The 15,733-nt window shown below is 44.1% G+C and overlaps 1 long non-coding RNA gene across 1 annotated transcript in view; it reads right to left on the bottom strand.

Annotated features, from left to right (window-relative positions):
• Positions 1-1,234: 1,234 nt before the first annotated feature.
• Positions 1,235-15,733, bottom strand: part of LOC133239950 (uncharacterized) — a 31,874-nt gene continuing 17,375 nt past the window's right edge. The window contains exon 3 of the long non-coding RNA XR_009734049.1: positions 1,235-3,996. This is a non-coding gene — a long non-coding RNA (uncharacterized LOC133239950). The remainder of the gene's footprint in view (positions 3,997-15,733) is intronic.

Below are 15,733 nucleotides of genomic sequence, written 5' to 3'. Positions count from 1 at the left end.
TAGCATCAGATTTGTCCACATGCCCCTTTACTCAGCCTCTAGTGGAGAATCTGCTTCTAATTTTAGATGCTACATGAAAGCAAACATACTATAATCAACGAGGTTCATTGGTGCCAAGAACTGCCAATTCGCTTAAAGACTGACTCTCTCCAGGTATTTTGTTAAAGTAGCACCTATCAGTAGTCTTGCCTGGAAAATCCCATGGACGGAGGAGCCTGGTAGGCTGCAGTCCATGGGGTCACTAAGAGTCGGACCCGACTGAGCGACTTCACTTTCACTTTTCACTCTCATGCATTGGAGAAGGAAATGGCAACCCACTCCAGTGTTCTTGCCTGGAGAATCCCAGGGACGGGGGAGCCTGGTGGGCTGCCGTCTATGGGGTCGCACAGAGTCAGACACAACTGAAGTGACTTAGGAGCAGCAGCAGCACCTCTCAGAAGTTGGCTGACAACTCAATTTCCAACAGGGACATGAGGAAAAGTATTTTCTAAAGCTCTTACGTATTAAAGAAACCCCGAACAGTTTAGCAGAGTGCTAAATTCATTGAACAAAGATGCTGTTAGACAGAGGTGGTTCTAATGTCTTGGCTACCTAAGCAAGCAAACCAAAACCTGATCTTATGAACACCTCAAGGTAGAGAAATCGAAACCTGAGGACAACTGATCACAAACAGCCAACCAGGCTTTGCCAAATAAGGTCTCCTAACTGCTTCTTGTTTGGTACCAAACAGATTGGAATGGATGTTTGCTCAAATAAACTCTCAAAATTCTTAATATGCCTCAGTTTATCATTTAACATGAAAGAAAGTAAATGGAATTGTGTAGCTATTTGAATTAATTTTAAAGGGCTTCCCTGCTAGCTCAGTGGTAAAGAATCTCCCTGCCAATGCAGGAGACTCGGATTCTATCCCTGGGTTGGGAAGATCCCCTGGAGAAGGAAATGGCAACCCACTCCAGTATTCTTGCCTGGAGAATCCCATGGACAGAGGAGCCTGGTGGGCTGCAGTCCCTGGGGATGAAAAAGAGTTGGATACTACTTAGTGACTAAACAACAAAAATAAGAGAATTTTACTGTTGACCTAAAATTCCTCTTTAGCTGGGATAGCATTTTTAAAAACAGACTGGGTCCTTAAATGTAAGTACAAATAAAAATTATTTTGGTAATTATTAGTACATTATTATTTAAAATTATAAGTACAAATTATTCCCTCTCTACTACCCTTTGCTAGCAAGGATTTAAGGGAGAGCAAAGGTGAAACAGTGGAACAGGGTCAGACTTGATTTTCTGGGCTCCAAAATCACTGCAGATGGTGACTGCAGCCATGAAATGAAAAGACGCTTCCTCCTTGGAAGGAAAGTTATGACCAACCTAGATAGCATATTCAAAAGCAGAGACATTACTTTGTCAACAAAGGTCCGGCTAGTCAAGCCTATGGTTTTTCCAGTGGTCATGTATGGATGTGAGAGCTGGACTGTGAAAAAAGCTGAGAGCCGAAGAATTGATGCTTTTGAACTGTGGTGTTGGAGAAGACTCTTGAGAGTCCCTTGGACAGCGAGGAGATCCAACCAGTCCATCCAAAGGATGGACTTGATGCACATGAGTTTGAATGAACTCCAGGAGTTGGTGATGGACAGGGAGGCCTGGCATGCTGCGATTCATGGGGTCGCAAAGAGTCGGACATGACTGAGCAACTGAATTGAACTGAACTGAACTGAAAGGGGTTAGTTCTGCAACTCAACACACACCACCTACTATACTACACAGGCTGGACTCCTTGCCTATGATAGCTCAAATGACGAAAGGCCAGCAGAGCTCCTCAGAGAGCCTGGAATGGATTCACAGAGCGGGGAGATCTGAGTTCTGAGATGTTCCTGCCACTTTCTATAGAGTATTCTTGGAGAAACCCAACAATCTAAGAGAGACCAGTCAACGCCCTCCTACCCCCAAAAGCCTCAGGGCTCTCTGTTTCAATTTCTTGATGAATGGAAAAGCTCTTCCCCACAGCCAGAAATAGCCATTTCCCCTCTTTTCTAAAAGAATCAGGCAGGATACACCCTGGGCTTTCCTTTGTGTTTGATGATAGCTTGCAGTCCCTCATTTTGTTCTCAAAGCCCACATTGTGTTGACTTACTTGATTGATAAAGGCTTCATTTACAATCCAAAGGATTTTTTTAAGCAATGGAGGGAATTTAAGAAGTTAATTCCAATGGAGCTTTCTGACTTTTTTTTAACCGAGAAACCAATTACACTAATCCTGCTATTTTAACTCCCTGGGGTTCTTCCTACCTCCATTCCCTCCCCTCTCCTCACCCCTACAAACTGTAAGCAAAATTTTTGTTTTGAAAGTAACTGTTCACATTTCTTTCCTTGGGAAAGGGTGCAGAGAACTCATCCATTTTCAAAGACCCCAAAAAGAACCATCACTGTGAGGTGGAGAAATGCAAGTGCAATCAACAAAGTCTGAAAGAAGTAAATCCACCTAAACTGTGCTCAGGTGCTCCCTAAACTCAATGCAAGACCCCCTCCACCCCCAGAGCACTGTTCCATCAGCAAGGGTCAAGGCCTTTAAAACCAGCAGTCGGATGAGCTTCCTGTGGACTCCATGTGAAATATCACTCTCCTGAGACTCTGGGAGGATTTCTGGTCCTCCAGTTCAGTTTAGGTCAGTCACTCAGTCCTGTCCAACTCTTTGTGACCCCGTGGACTTCAGTACGCCTGTCCATCACCAACTCCGGGAGCCTACTCAAACTCCTGTCCATCATGTTGGTGATGCCATCCAAACATTTCATCCTCTGTTGTCCCCTTCTCTTCCTGCCCTCAATCTTTCCCAGCATCAGGGTCTGTTCCAATGAGTTGGTTCTTCACATCAGGTGGCCAAAGTACTGGAATTTCACTTTCAGCAAAACTGAACTTTTAGCTTCTGGCTCTTGGATGCAGTGTATTTCCAGGAAAGCAGTCAGAAACATACCGAGAAAAAGACAGGTAACTCCTAGCATTGCTGGTCTGCACTCCTGTATGAGATGCTTGCTCCTTGGAAGGAAAGCTATGACAAACCTTGACAGCTTATTAAAAAGCAGAGATGTCACTTGGCTGACAAAGGTCTGTATAGTCAAAGCTATGGTTTTTCCAGTAGTCATGTATGGATGTGAGAGTTGGACCATAAAGAAGACTAAGTGCCGAAGAACTAACGGATGCTTTCGAATTGTGATGCTGGAGAAGACTCTTGAGAGTCCCTTGGACAGCAAGGAGATCAAACCAGTCAATCCTAAAAGAAATCAACCCTGAATATTCATTGGAAGTGTTGCAGGAAAGGGACCCCTTCCAGGGCCCGAAACTGGGCTCTTGTCTAACACTCGGAAATGAATTGTCCGAGGAGACACATGTGCTGACAAAGCAAGAGATTTTATTGGGAAAGGGCACCCGGGTGGAGAGCAGTAGGGTAAGGGAACCCAGGAGAACAGCTCTGCTGTGTGGATCGCAGTCTTGGGTTTTATGGTGATAGGATTAGTTTCCCAGTGGTCTTTGGCCAATCATTCTAATTCAAAGTCTTTCCTGGTGGCGCATGCATCGCTCAGCCAAGATGGATGCTAGCGAGAGGGATTCTGGGAAGTGGACGGACACGTGGTGTCTCCTTTCCATCTTTCCCGAACTCTTCCGGTTGCTGCTGCTAAGTCACTTCAGTCGTGTCCGACTCTGTGCGATTCCATAGACAGCAGCCCACCAGGCTCCCCCGTCCCTGGGATTTTCCAGGCAAGAACACTGGAGTGGGTTTCCACTTCCTTCTCCAATGCATGAAAGTGAAAAGTGAAAGTCAAGGCGCTCAGTCGTGTCCGACTCTTAGCGACCCCATGGACTGCAGCCTACCAGGCTCCTCCGCCCATGGGATTTTCCAGGCAAGAGTACTGGAGTGGGGTGCCATTGCCTTCCTTTCGACCTTTCCCGGAACCCTTCTGGTTGGTGGTGGCTTATTAGTTCAGTATTCCTTATCAGGATCTCCTGTCATAAAACAATTCATGCAAATGGTTACTATGGTGCCTGGCCAGGGTGGGCGGTTTCAATCAGTGTGCTTCCCCTAACAGAAGGACTGATGCTGAAGCTGAAGCTCCAATACTTTGGCCTGATGCAAAGAGCTGACCCATTGGAAAGACCCTGACGCTGGGAAAGATTGAGGGCAAGAGGAAAAGTGGGCAACAGAGGATGAGATGGTTGAATGGCATGACTGACTCAATGGACATGAATCTGAGCAAACTCCAGGAGATACTGAAGGACAGGGGAGCCTGGCAGTCCATGAGGTCTGAAAGAGTTGGACGTGACTGAATTACTGAACAACAAAACTCCTGTATGAGACAGGTAAACCAGTATGGAAGCTGGATTGTAAGAGGCCTCTCACAATACGGGTCATATCAGTGAATCACTCAGTGAACCTGCAGTCCTGGTGGGGCAGCCGGAGGCTAGTTGACCTAGGGAGCCTCAGCAAGGATGCTTCACCTCTGTTCTACATAGTTTTGTCCTCTAGTGGGCTAGCCTGGGCTCATAGCCGTGGAAGCCTTCCACTGGAACAAGAACAGAAGGGACAAGACCTCTTGTGTCCTAGGCTTGGAATCATACATCACCTCTCCGATATTCTGTTAGTCAAAGCAAGTCACAAGGCCAGTCCAGCAGGAAGGGGTGGAGATAGATTTCATCTCTTTTTTAAAAAAAGTTTTGTTTGGCTGCATCGGGTCTTCGTCACAGTATGTGGGATCTTTATTTGTGGCATGTGGGATCTAGTTCCCTGACCAGGGATAGAACCTGGGTCCTACCACTTGGGAGCATGAAGTCTTAGACACTGGACCACCAGTAAAGTCCTTAGATTTCATCTCTTGATGGAAGGACCTGCAAAGAATTTGCAGCCATTTGTAATCTACCACATCAGTAAATCCACGTAGCTTTATCATCTCTGGTACTGATGTCCTGTTGTCTGTCTGTGTTCTCTGGTGACAATATTCCAACAGGTCGGGTATGGAAAGTTTTTCCAAAAAGATTCCAACTGCCACAAGGCAACTGTAGCTTCATTACTTCCTCCGTGACTGTTGATGAGGTCGGGCACATCAAACCTTTCCTGAAACTGTTGCCAGTATCTTAGGTAGAGAAGAGACAGAATGGTCCCAATTTGCTACCCACAGCAGATTGCTAGGGAAATAACTGCTTTCTTTACATTCGAGTGTCATTTTCACAGCACCCTTGCTGATAAACTAATGTTAGCCGAAAACCAGTAACCCGGCTACATTTCGCTGAGAACTGTGATCTCTAGAACACCTGCGGATAAATGTGCTAATGAGAGACTTTTCTTAAGGGCTCTTATCTCCATGATTATTCCAAGCCACAGTTGAATGCAAACATCATCAGGACAGTGTTATGCTTAATAGCCTAGAATGCTCCTGTAATACTTAATCCCCTTTACACAGATCAGCCTCTGAAATAGGAACGCAGCCTCAGGGGAGAGAGCAGGTTAATCAACAAGCCTCAGGTAGGAAAGGACCATGAAGTAATGACTTCCCAGCCCAGGGATGCTCCTATAGATTCTGTATATTTCCAGTCCAATCAAGACGGCAGCCAAAAGAATCCTTTTCCATCAAACTTCATTATTCATTTATGGGATAATTCTCTGAAATGGGCTAGCTATTTCTAACACGTCCCTGTTAGAGTAAGAAGCCAGTAGATGTCTTATATTGTGCAAACGCTTTCATCAAAGACTTGGTGCCCTTACACTGTTTATACAAACTTGATGACCAAGCAACTGGAGTTGGTTCAAGTCCCTATAGAAAGTGAAAAGTGAGAGTCGCTCAGTCATGGTTGACTCTTTGCAAGCCTGTGGACTGTTCAGTCCATGGAATTCTTCAGGCCAGAGTACTGGAGTGGGTAGCCTTTCCCTCCTCCAGGGGATCTTCCCAACCCAGGGATCAAACCCAGGTCTCCCGCATTGCAGGCAGATTCTTTACCAGCTGAGCCACAAGGGAAGTCCAAGAATACTGGAGTGAGTAGCCTATCTCTTCTCTAGGGGATCTTCCTGACCCAGGAATCAAACTGGGGTCTCCTGCGCTGCAGGCAGATTCTTTACCAACTGAGCTATCAGAAAAGCCCCTATGGGATCCATGTAATCCTTGATGTCCACTTAATAGCAGGTTTTTCTTTTTTAAATAGCAGATCTTAAACCCAGACCTCATAGCAGTTTTGCTTCTCCCTTCTTGAGTGTTCCATGCTTACCTGAACTGTAAGCAATGGTCAGTGTTACCTTAGCCATCAATTAAAAGTATCTTTCCTTTTCCTTACCTCTTGCACCTTCTTCTCACTACTCTCTTTCCTTCTATATGGTCCCTTCCTTCATTCTTCCCATGGGACTCATTACTGTACAAATTAGGATTTGGTGTTTGAAACATACTCCATTCAATTTTAAACACAAATGGACTGAATTAGGGCAGTGGTGGAAAGACAAGAGAAGGGGGCTCTTGGGTGAGTCTCGGGGTACTCCCATAATTCCAAAGAGCCAATGACTAGGAAGCTGCTCCCTGTGCTGAAATCAAGACACTGGGGACTTTCGAGGCTGCCCCTGAGTGTATGGAGTTCAAGAACGTCATCATAATTGCAATCCAGGAGTGAAGAAACAGGGATCTGAATGCCAGGATCAGAATGTCATTGCTTCTCATCACCTACAGAGCTGGACAAGTGCTCCAGAAAATTTCATGATCTTGCTTGCCTGCAGAAAATAGCCAAAAACAGCCTGAAAAATGGCCACTACCCCATTTCCTCCTTGCAAACAACATATACACAGATCTCATGAAATGAAACAATCTTCTAGCTAAAAGAGAGTCTGGGAAATGTGGTAGCTTGGGGTTTTCTAATCTCTGTAGTAAGGAGAGGCATTCTGGAAGGAGGCGAGAATGAATATAAGTGCTGACTGATCAAACCCTGCTCAAGGACTCCACTGCTTAGCTCCCCTCTTATAAAAGGAATTAGAATGTTTAAAACACAAGCACATGCCACTAGTCTCATTTTCAACATTATTCCAGCCAATGCTCAGGGCACCCCATAAATAAGGTGCTATTAACCCATTTTTCTGGGTGGAGAAATGGGGGCCAGGGAAGCTAAGTAATTTGCCCAGGGCCACACAGTAATAGTAAGGCTTCCCCAGTGGCTCAGTGATAAAGAATCCACCTGCCAATGAAGGAGTCATAGGAGACACAGATTCGATCCCTGGAAGGAGGAAATGGTACCCCACCCCATGGATAGTTTCAGGATAATCCCATGTTAAGAATAATCCCATGGACAGAGGAGCCTAAAGGGCTACAGTCCATAAGGTCACAAAGAGTTAGATATGACTGAGAATGCATGTACTAGTGGGGAGCTGGTGATCAAACTCAGGTTTGTGTAATGCCAAGGTCCATATGTGTCAAAACCAATATGGTGCCAAAGGCTACAAGCTTCACCACCAAGCTAACCCACGTCATGGAGGTGCTCTGTCCCCAGACCAGGGACTCAGCCACTGAAGCACATGAGAATAGTTTTCCATTTCCTTTTCTGGAATCTGACAAATTACACTTCATTTGCTTAATCCATTCTGACAAGCCCTGGACTGAGGAGCAAACAGGGGCAGAGGACAGCACAGACAATATTGCTACACGACACGTGCCATCTCATCACCTTTATGCCGATTGGTCATCTAAGAAAACCACCAGTATCTTCACGAAAGACTAAGAAAGCACTTAGAATGTGATGACATTTTAAAAGGAGCTGGAGAAGAATTCTTAGCTCGGCAATCATAATCATATTATGCATAATGCGCATCATTCACAAACATTAGGACAAAGAACACAGGCCCTCAGATCCACCGCTGACCCAATACTAGCCTTTTGGCAGGTCAAAATCAAGACAAGGGCATAGCCTCGCCCACTTGATTGGGTGCCAAGGGCTGTCTCAAGCCTTCTCTTCTACTCTGATAAAGAATATAATTTAGAATCAGATGGAAAAATCCCCTCCAGAGGCTGCTTGAGGAAGCTCTCTGTCATGGCTGATTATCAGACTAGTTAGGAAAACAAACAAAAAAACATAAAAATGCTGTTCTTGGCATAGTACTTTTATTCCCCCCATCATGATTTAGTCAAGATTTAAATCCTCTCAACTGAGCAATTCTTTGTTCAAAGAAGGCTGCATGAATCCACAATGGAGGTGAGCGTGTGCCCGCTGAGAAGGTCGCCTGACTCCGTACCTGGCTGGTCTTTCTGGCAACGGACAGGCCACCTCCACCCTCTAGATGGTTCCTTCTTAGACACAAATGCCTTGACAGAGCTTCTGGTTCTCAGAGGGAAATCCCTTTACACACACAAACTCATCTGCAAGAAATGCTTGCAGCAGGCAGGACCTTTCAGAATGACCACCTTCTAAAAAATGTGGCAAATGCTACCAAAAGGAGTTCTATTTATCTGAGGAGCCCCAGGGCAACCTACCTTCCTTCTTCCTCTTTCAGGATTTCTTTACCAACAGCCAATGTTCTCAATTAGCCACGAGGTGCCCTTTCTGCCTGGAAGTCACCTCAGCATATGTGGGCATTTGCTAAATGTGGGTGGTGATTCATCACGGACAATGGCCAAGGTTTTGACATCATCAATGAAGAGAGGAAAGAAGTCCTTTTCTCAATCAGACGATCTTTGTATCTCATCAGATAATAATCCAATAACCCACACTAGCACCTATACCCTCCACTCTGCGTTTCCACTATAATTTGGAAATTCTTTCCACCTCCCATATAATATGCCTGTCCCAATGGGAACTGTTACCACCTTCAAATACGAGTGGCTATTTATTATAATAAAAGTCTAATGTTCTTGGGGCTAATAAATTCTATTACATTTGGCTTTTTCTTACTCTCCAACACGAGAAAGTCAGCCTTGGAACTCACCTCTGAAGTCTCTCCTACTTCGACATATTTTTTAAGGAGACTCTTTTTTTCTTTTTTTCCCAATATTTATTTATTTATCTGGCTACATCAGGTCTTAGCTGTGGCATATGGGATCTAGTTCCCTAACCAGGGATTGAACCCAGGTCCTCTGCCTTGGGAGGGCAAAGTCTTAGACACTAGATCACCAAAGAAGTCCTACTTCTGCATATTCTAATTCCCTAAAAAACTGAGCAAGTTTTGATCCTTTAAAGTCCCAAACTCCATATGTGCAAGGGGAGTATGATCTGGCCTGATAAGGGAAGAACCCTCCTTTGTAAATAGAAGGTAAGGTTAGAAAAGGGAGGGAAATGGTTAGAGTTTGAGTCTGGGCTCAAACTGTGATGGAGTCAAAAATTTATTCCATCACAAAATATACCAGGTAGACGGTGTGCACTCAACTTTATTCCTGGGGTGAGACCAACCACAGTGACTAAAAACTCTTCCGTTTCCGAAATTCCTCTACCAGTAATTTTCTCCAGGGCCTCTCGGGTAAACTTTCCTTTAAAGTTAAATTGGTTTTCATCTAATCTGTTTTTGAGATTCAATGTTTAAATTGTTTCAACCTGATGGATGGTTAGTATTTTGCTAAAAATTTGAAACTGCTAATGGGTAGTCAAAATATACTTATTAGGTTTTAAAAATATTTTCTCATAAAATGAAAGACAAAGAGTATTTGCAGGAAACCCCACACCCTGAGATGGTGCTCCGCTCATAATGTGTCTGCCTCTAAGGGAGGGTTGTTTTATTAAACCCAAGACATGTACTGACACAACATTCATAAAATCATCCAGCTGTACACGCACAGATTGTACAACAACATAACCATCCAGGGGGTGTGGGATAGCTAGGAATAAACAGATCCATTTGTCATTTGGGTTAAAAACAAAGGATGAGAACAAAGATGTCACCTCATATGCAGGTGAGGTGAGTATTTCACTTCAGTGACCCATGCCCTTTCCATCTCGGGGTGAGCTGAAAAGAATCACACAGCATCATTACTTTTTGGCTACTCTGTCCTAAAGACTAACACACACAAAACCTGCGATTTTCCATAGCCATGTCTACTCAGTGTTTCCTCAGAGCTGTCATCTATGAAACCAGCTGGCTTCGTATCAAGCCCTGGAGAAGTACAACTGACGCCCCAAAAATTGATGGATGTATATCTTCCTTTGTACTACTGGGAGGTACTAAAAGGTTATTGTTTGACTTGAATATTAAAAGTCCTCAGTATGCATTGTTATACTGTCCACTCAGACCTGTTGAAAGTAACTTCAAAAACCAGGCATTCAATACTGATGTTACCTTCTGACCTTGGCTCTCGAACTCTTCCTCTGGCTACTGTAGATCTTTCTAAAATTCAGCTATGACCAAGTCCTCCCCGAACAGTTTTATCAGTGTGATATCCTACATCCTGATGCCCCTCTGCTTAAATCTGTAGTCTCTAATGCCGGCTAAACATCAGATTCACCTGCGTTGCTCTAAAGGATCAACGCCTTTGCCCCAGTCCTTAAAATTCTGATTTAATGGAAGTGGGAGCTTGGTATAATGTTCAAAGTCTCCCAAGGGTTTTAATGAGTAGACAAGAGTTGAGAACCAGTGACCCAAAGACGAAGCTTCAGTGCCTTATCATGGAGGGAAGTTCCTCTAGGATTGAGCCCTTTGCTGATCTTCTCTCTCTCTCTCTCACCACAGTGCATCCATCAGACCGTGAACTCACCCTTGCCAAGGGCACACAGGAGCACTTCCCATCAGCATCTCTGTAGCCTTTTCCCAGAAGCCCGAGCTTCTCCCACCCACACACGTTCCTGCAAGCAAACATCTCACTCTTCTTTTAAGGCTACCCTTGCCCCCCACCCCCACCCCCAGGGACCATTTCCGCCTCCCTCCTTCTTCCTTCCCCTCCCCCACCCCTGCTCTGCTGGACTTGTTTACATAGCTGCTTCTCCTCCCTGGGGACTACATACCCTACCCAACCCAGGCCGGGACCAAAATCTAATCCTAGAAAAATGAGCTACATGAGAACAATACACGTCTGTTTTGTTCACCACTCGGGGCTGGCTACGTAATTTGCAGAACCCACTGCAAAATGGAAACGCAGAGCCCCTTGTTCAAAAATTAAGAATTTCAAGATGGCACCAGCCGAGCGTGAAAGCATAGGGCCCTTCTATCTCATACGCAGTGTGTGCTTTAAAATGTTTGTTGAATAAAGGAGTTTTCCCATCTCCTGCAGTTGGCATGGGGGTTTGTGGAAAGAGTGTATATTCCCTGCATTCTGAGAAACACGGAGGCCACAGGAGGGGAAGGAAAGAGGGGAGGATGGGAGAGGCATTTTTCAATTTTTGATGAAGTACATGTCTCATTTAACCACAACAGTCACTAGGAATAACCACGCAGGGATCCCCTTTATGGTCCTATTGAAGAACCTACACTGTAACAGCTTTTCTCCTTCCAGACTGGCAGGCAGGACACAAAGAAAGGGGTCTCTCCATCCAAGCAAATATTTTCTGCTTTTCACTGGGGAGCAACAGAACCAAGAGAGCTTTATCAAAGTCACCTGATCCTAGAAATAAAAACATATATATTTTAAATTTGCAAATCACTTTATTGTTCTTTCCCTTTGCTAACACACAACATGATTGTTTTTCTACCATTTCTCATATTCCTCACAGGCAGAGGGGCCGCCGCTAACCACACCTTCTACACAAAATGACTGTCACAGCTTTGGTCTTCATATTTTTAAAAGCAAATCTAAGGCATTATGAAATGTTATCCCTGCACGCGTCTCTTAAAAGCTTCGACGTTACTTCCATCCCACAATGCTGCAAGAAATCCAGAGCCACCTGCATTATCACCCTCACAAAACTACGACCATACAGCCACCATCACACCTCACAGAAATATCAACTCTTCCTTCCTGGTTCTCATTCTGTCTCTCTCTTGAACAAGTTCTCTGGATTCTGTCTTTATTAACCTCACTGACCCATGCTCCCAAATCCTTGTGTCCTTGGGGTGGATCCTTCGTCCACTCAGAACAGACCATCTGGAGAAGTACTGAGAACACCCAGCTTCAAAAGAAGAGTGAGTCATGTATAATAGGAAGTACATGGTCGTGTCCGTTCCTGCCTTACACTCTGTGTAGAAAAGTCATAACATTCTGATTTCTGGGAGATTAGAGCCCCTGGTTTTTCGCTTAAAGAAGAAAATCAGTAGGTCAGTTAACTTGTCTCATTCTCTATTTTTAAATCAACTTTCTGTAGTAATTTCCTGTCCTGTCTCATCCTGCCCACATTTCTCCTGGTCTTGTTGATAAAGTCGTCCACCAAATACCAAGTTCAGCTCACAAACACTTCTTCAGAAAATTTAGGCTGGATTTCCAAGCACTCGGATCAAGGGTTTTCTTAATCATTCCACTCTCAGTCTTAAACACGTCGTATTCATTATTCCATTAGTGGTGAGGAATCCTCCTCCGCCCCTTCCCCCTCAAGGCAAATTTGCTCCCCTAAAGTTAGGGCTTTCCACTGAGACCCATTTAAGGGAAAAGGGCATTAACATCTAAATGGACTTTTAAATATAAAATAACACTTACTTACTAACACCAAGGTAATCCTCTATAGCAGCGGTCCCCAACCTTCTTGACACCAGGGACTGGTTTCGTGGAAGACAATTTTTCCACAGACCCAGGATGGGGTGGAGGAGGAATGGTTTCTGGATGATTCAAGTGCATTACATTTATTGTACACTTTATTTCTATTATTACATCAGCTCCACCTCAGATCATCAAGCATTCGATCCCACAGTTTGGGGACCCCTGCTTTACAGAAATACTCTGTGCATGACTGAAAAATGCCATTGCAGCCTAAAGTCTAGACGTGCTGGGACTGTCAAAGGCAAACTCTAGAATACAGAATACCACAGAATACAGAATACCACAGAATACAGAATACCACAGAGTACAGAATACCACAGAATACAGAATACCACAGAATACAGAATACCACGGAATACAGAATACCACAGAGTACAGAATACCACAGAATACAGAATACCACAGAATACAGAATACCACGGAATACAGAATACCACAGAGTACAGAATACCACAGAATACAGAATACCACAGAATACAGAATACCACAGAAGCAAACACATAGTGTTTAGGACCCAACACTTAAATTGTAGATAACCATGTTAACTTTTATTGAGCAATTCATCATGCCTCCATTAATCTTGGAAACAGCCCTACCAGGTGTGCACCATTATGCTTATTTTAGAATATAAGTGGCTTGCCCAGAACATAGAGCTCAGTTCAGTTCAGTTCAGTCGCTCAGTCATGTCCAACTCTTTGCAACCCCATGAACCGCAGCACGCCAGGCCTCCCTGTCCATCACCAACTCCGGGAGTTCACTCAGACTCACGTCCATCGAGTCAGTGATGCCATCCAGCCATTTCATCCTCTGTCGTCCCCTTCTCCTCCTGCTCCCAATCCCTCCCAGCATCAGGGTCTTTTCCAATGAGTCAACTCTTCACATGAGGTGGCCAAAGTATTGGAGTTTCAGCTTCAACATCAGTCCTTCCAATGAAGGACCCAGGACCGATTTCTTTCAGAATGGACTGGTTGGATCTCCTTGCAGTCCAAGGGACTCTCAAGAGTCTTCTCCAACACCACAGTTCAAAAGCATCAATTCTTCGGCACTCAGCTTTCTTCACAGTCCAACTCTCACATCCATACATGACTACCGGAAAAACCATAGCCTTGACTAGACAGACCTTTGTTGGCAAAGTAATGTCTCTGCTTTTTAACACATAGAGCTGCTGCTGCTACTGCTGCTGCTAAGTCGCTTCAGTCACGTCCGACTCTGTGTGACCCCATAGACGGCAGCCCACCAGGCTTCCCCGTCCCTGGGATTCTCCAGGCAAGAACACTGGAGTGGGTTGCCATTTCCTTCTCCAATGCATGAAAGTAAAAAGTGAAAGTTGGACTCTTAGAGACCCCATGGACTGCAGCCTACCAGGCTCCTCCGTCCATGGATTTTCCAGGCAAGAGTACTGGAGTGGGGTGCCATTGCCTTCTCCGAATACATAGAGCCAGCTGAAGGCAAATCTGAGACAAAGTCTTCTTATTTGCCAAACAAACAGGACTCTGTCTGATTCACATGCATCGAGCTTTTCACTCTGGGGATGGCGCCTTCTTGCCTCTTCTTCCTTCCTTTCTCAAAACTGCATCATTTCCAGTGGATCTGAAGATGCTTGTGGAAACCTGAGATTAACTACATGCAACTGCTTATGTTTACTTGGGCTTTTATATTTTCCCCTAGGAAAAAAGGACCGAGCTTAACAGAAAACAGAAAATAAAAAAGACATTTCTTTTAAAACCCTACACTTAATTTATTAAAAAAAAAAAATTTTTAGCCACACTGAGAGGCATGTGGGATCTTAGTTCCCATGACCAGGGATCAAACTCACCCCTCTTACAGTGGAAACGCAGAGTCTTAACCACTGGACTGCCAGAGAAGTCCCACCCTACACTTACATTAAACCCCTGGTTGAGCAATTGGATGCTACAACCTCTGCCACACACGCACACACACATATTCCTACAGAATCCTCATACCCTTAGTTCAGTTGCTACATATGACAAATATTCCTGTAACCCAAGGGGTGTTTTCAAGACCAAGCTTGGCACAGCCCATGTAACAACTAAAAATATATCCAAGAGAGACTATGTTTCCTGGAAATGATCACCTTTAGAAATGAAAATTCAAATCAGTTGTTTAGGTGCAAATTTTATTGTGACTTCAGTCTGTTCAGGGGACAACAGTAATGAAATATACAAATGAGGTACACAAATCCCTGGCTACAGATTCATTACTGATTCAACAAACACTAATTAAGATATCTTTGCTGTCACAGTCTGCGAGATTTTTGCCATTAAAGTATTCCATCAGCAAGACTTATATCCCAGAGAGAAAATAACCACCCACCTGCAAAGCGGGAGCAGTCAAAAAGAGAAGGATGAGATTAAATCATCAGAACATGGGCCAGTGAAATTGCTATTTAAGGTGACAGCTGGATATCTGAAGGAAAAAAAAATGAACCTCATCCCCTAAAATCCTGCAGCAAAAAATATATTTTGCAAACTAAAAAATTTTAGTAGCCGAATTCACTCTTTATATCTGACTTGAAAGTGAAAGCCCTACAGGGATGTCCATGGGATTTCTCAGGCAAGAATACTGGAGTGGGTTGCCATCCCTCTCTCCAGGAGATCTTCCAGATCCAGGGATTGAACCCATGTCTCCTGCCTTGGCAAGCATATTACCACTGCGCCACCAGGAAAACTCTTATAACTGACATAATGGCCTGAAAAATCAAGACCATCCTGAAGAATGGGGAGAAACAAATTATGGGGGAAAGGTTGAGAGAATCAGCAAATAGATCAAGGATACAACATGTAAAAAACTAATGTTTCCAGAGGCTGGGTATTGGATATTAACACATGATAATAGTATTGCAGGTTTCTTATGAGTGAGATTCATATTGGTGTTCTTATGAAGGAAATGATCAAAGCTCAAGGACTGGCCTTAAAATTCTCAAAAAAGAAAAAAAACAAACAAACAAGCAGCATGCAGGGGGGTGTGATTAGCAGAAATATGAATAATAAAACGATGACTGTCAAAATTGGATAATTTTGAGAATTCATGAGAGTTCATTATACTGTTTTATAAGAAGTTAAGTTAAAACAAAGTGACAGGGACCACCCTGG

Source organism: Bos javanicus, chromosome 27 (genome assembly GCF_032452875.1).
Source record: "Bos javanicus breed banteng chromosome 27, ARS-OSU_banteng_1.0, whole genome shotgun sequence".
Taxonomy (NCBI): Eukaryota; Metazoa; Chordata; class Mammalia; order Artiodactyla; family Bovidae; genus Bos; species Bos javanicus.
This window is presented reverse-complemented; position numbering and strand designations above follow the sequence as displayed.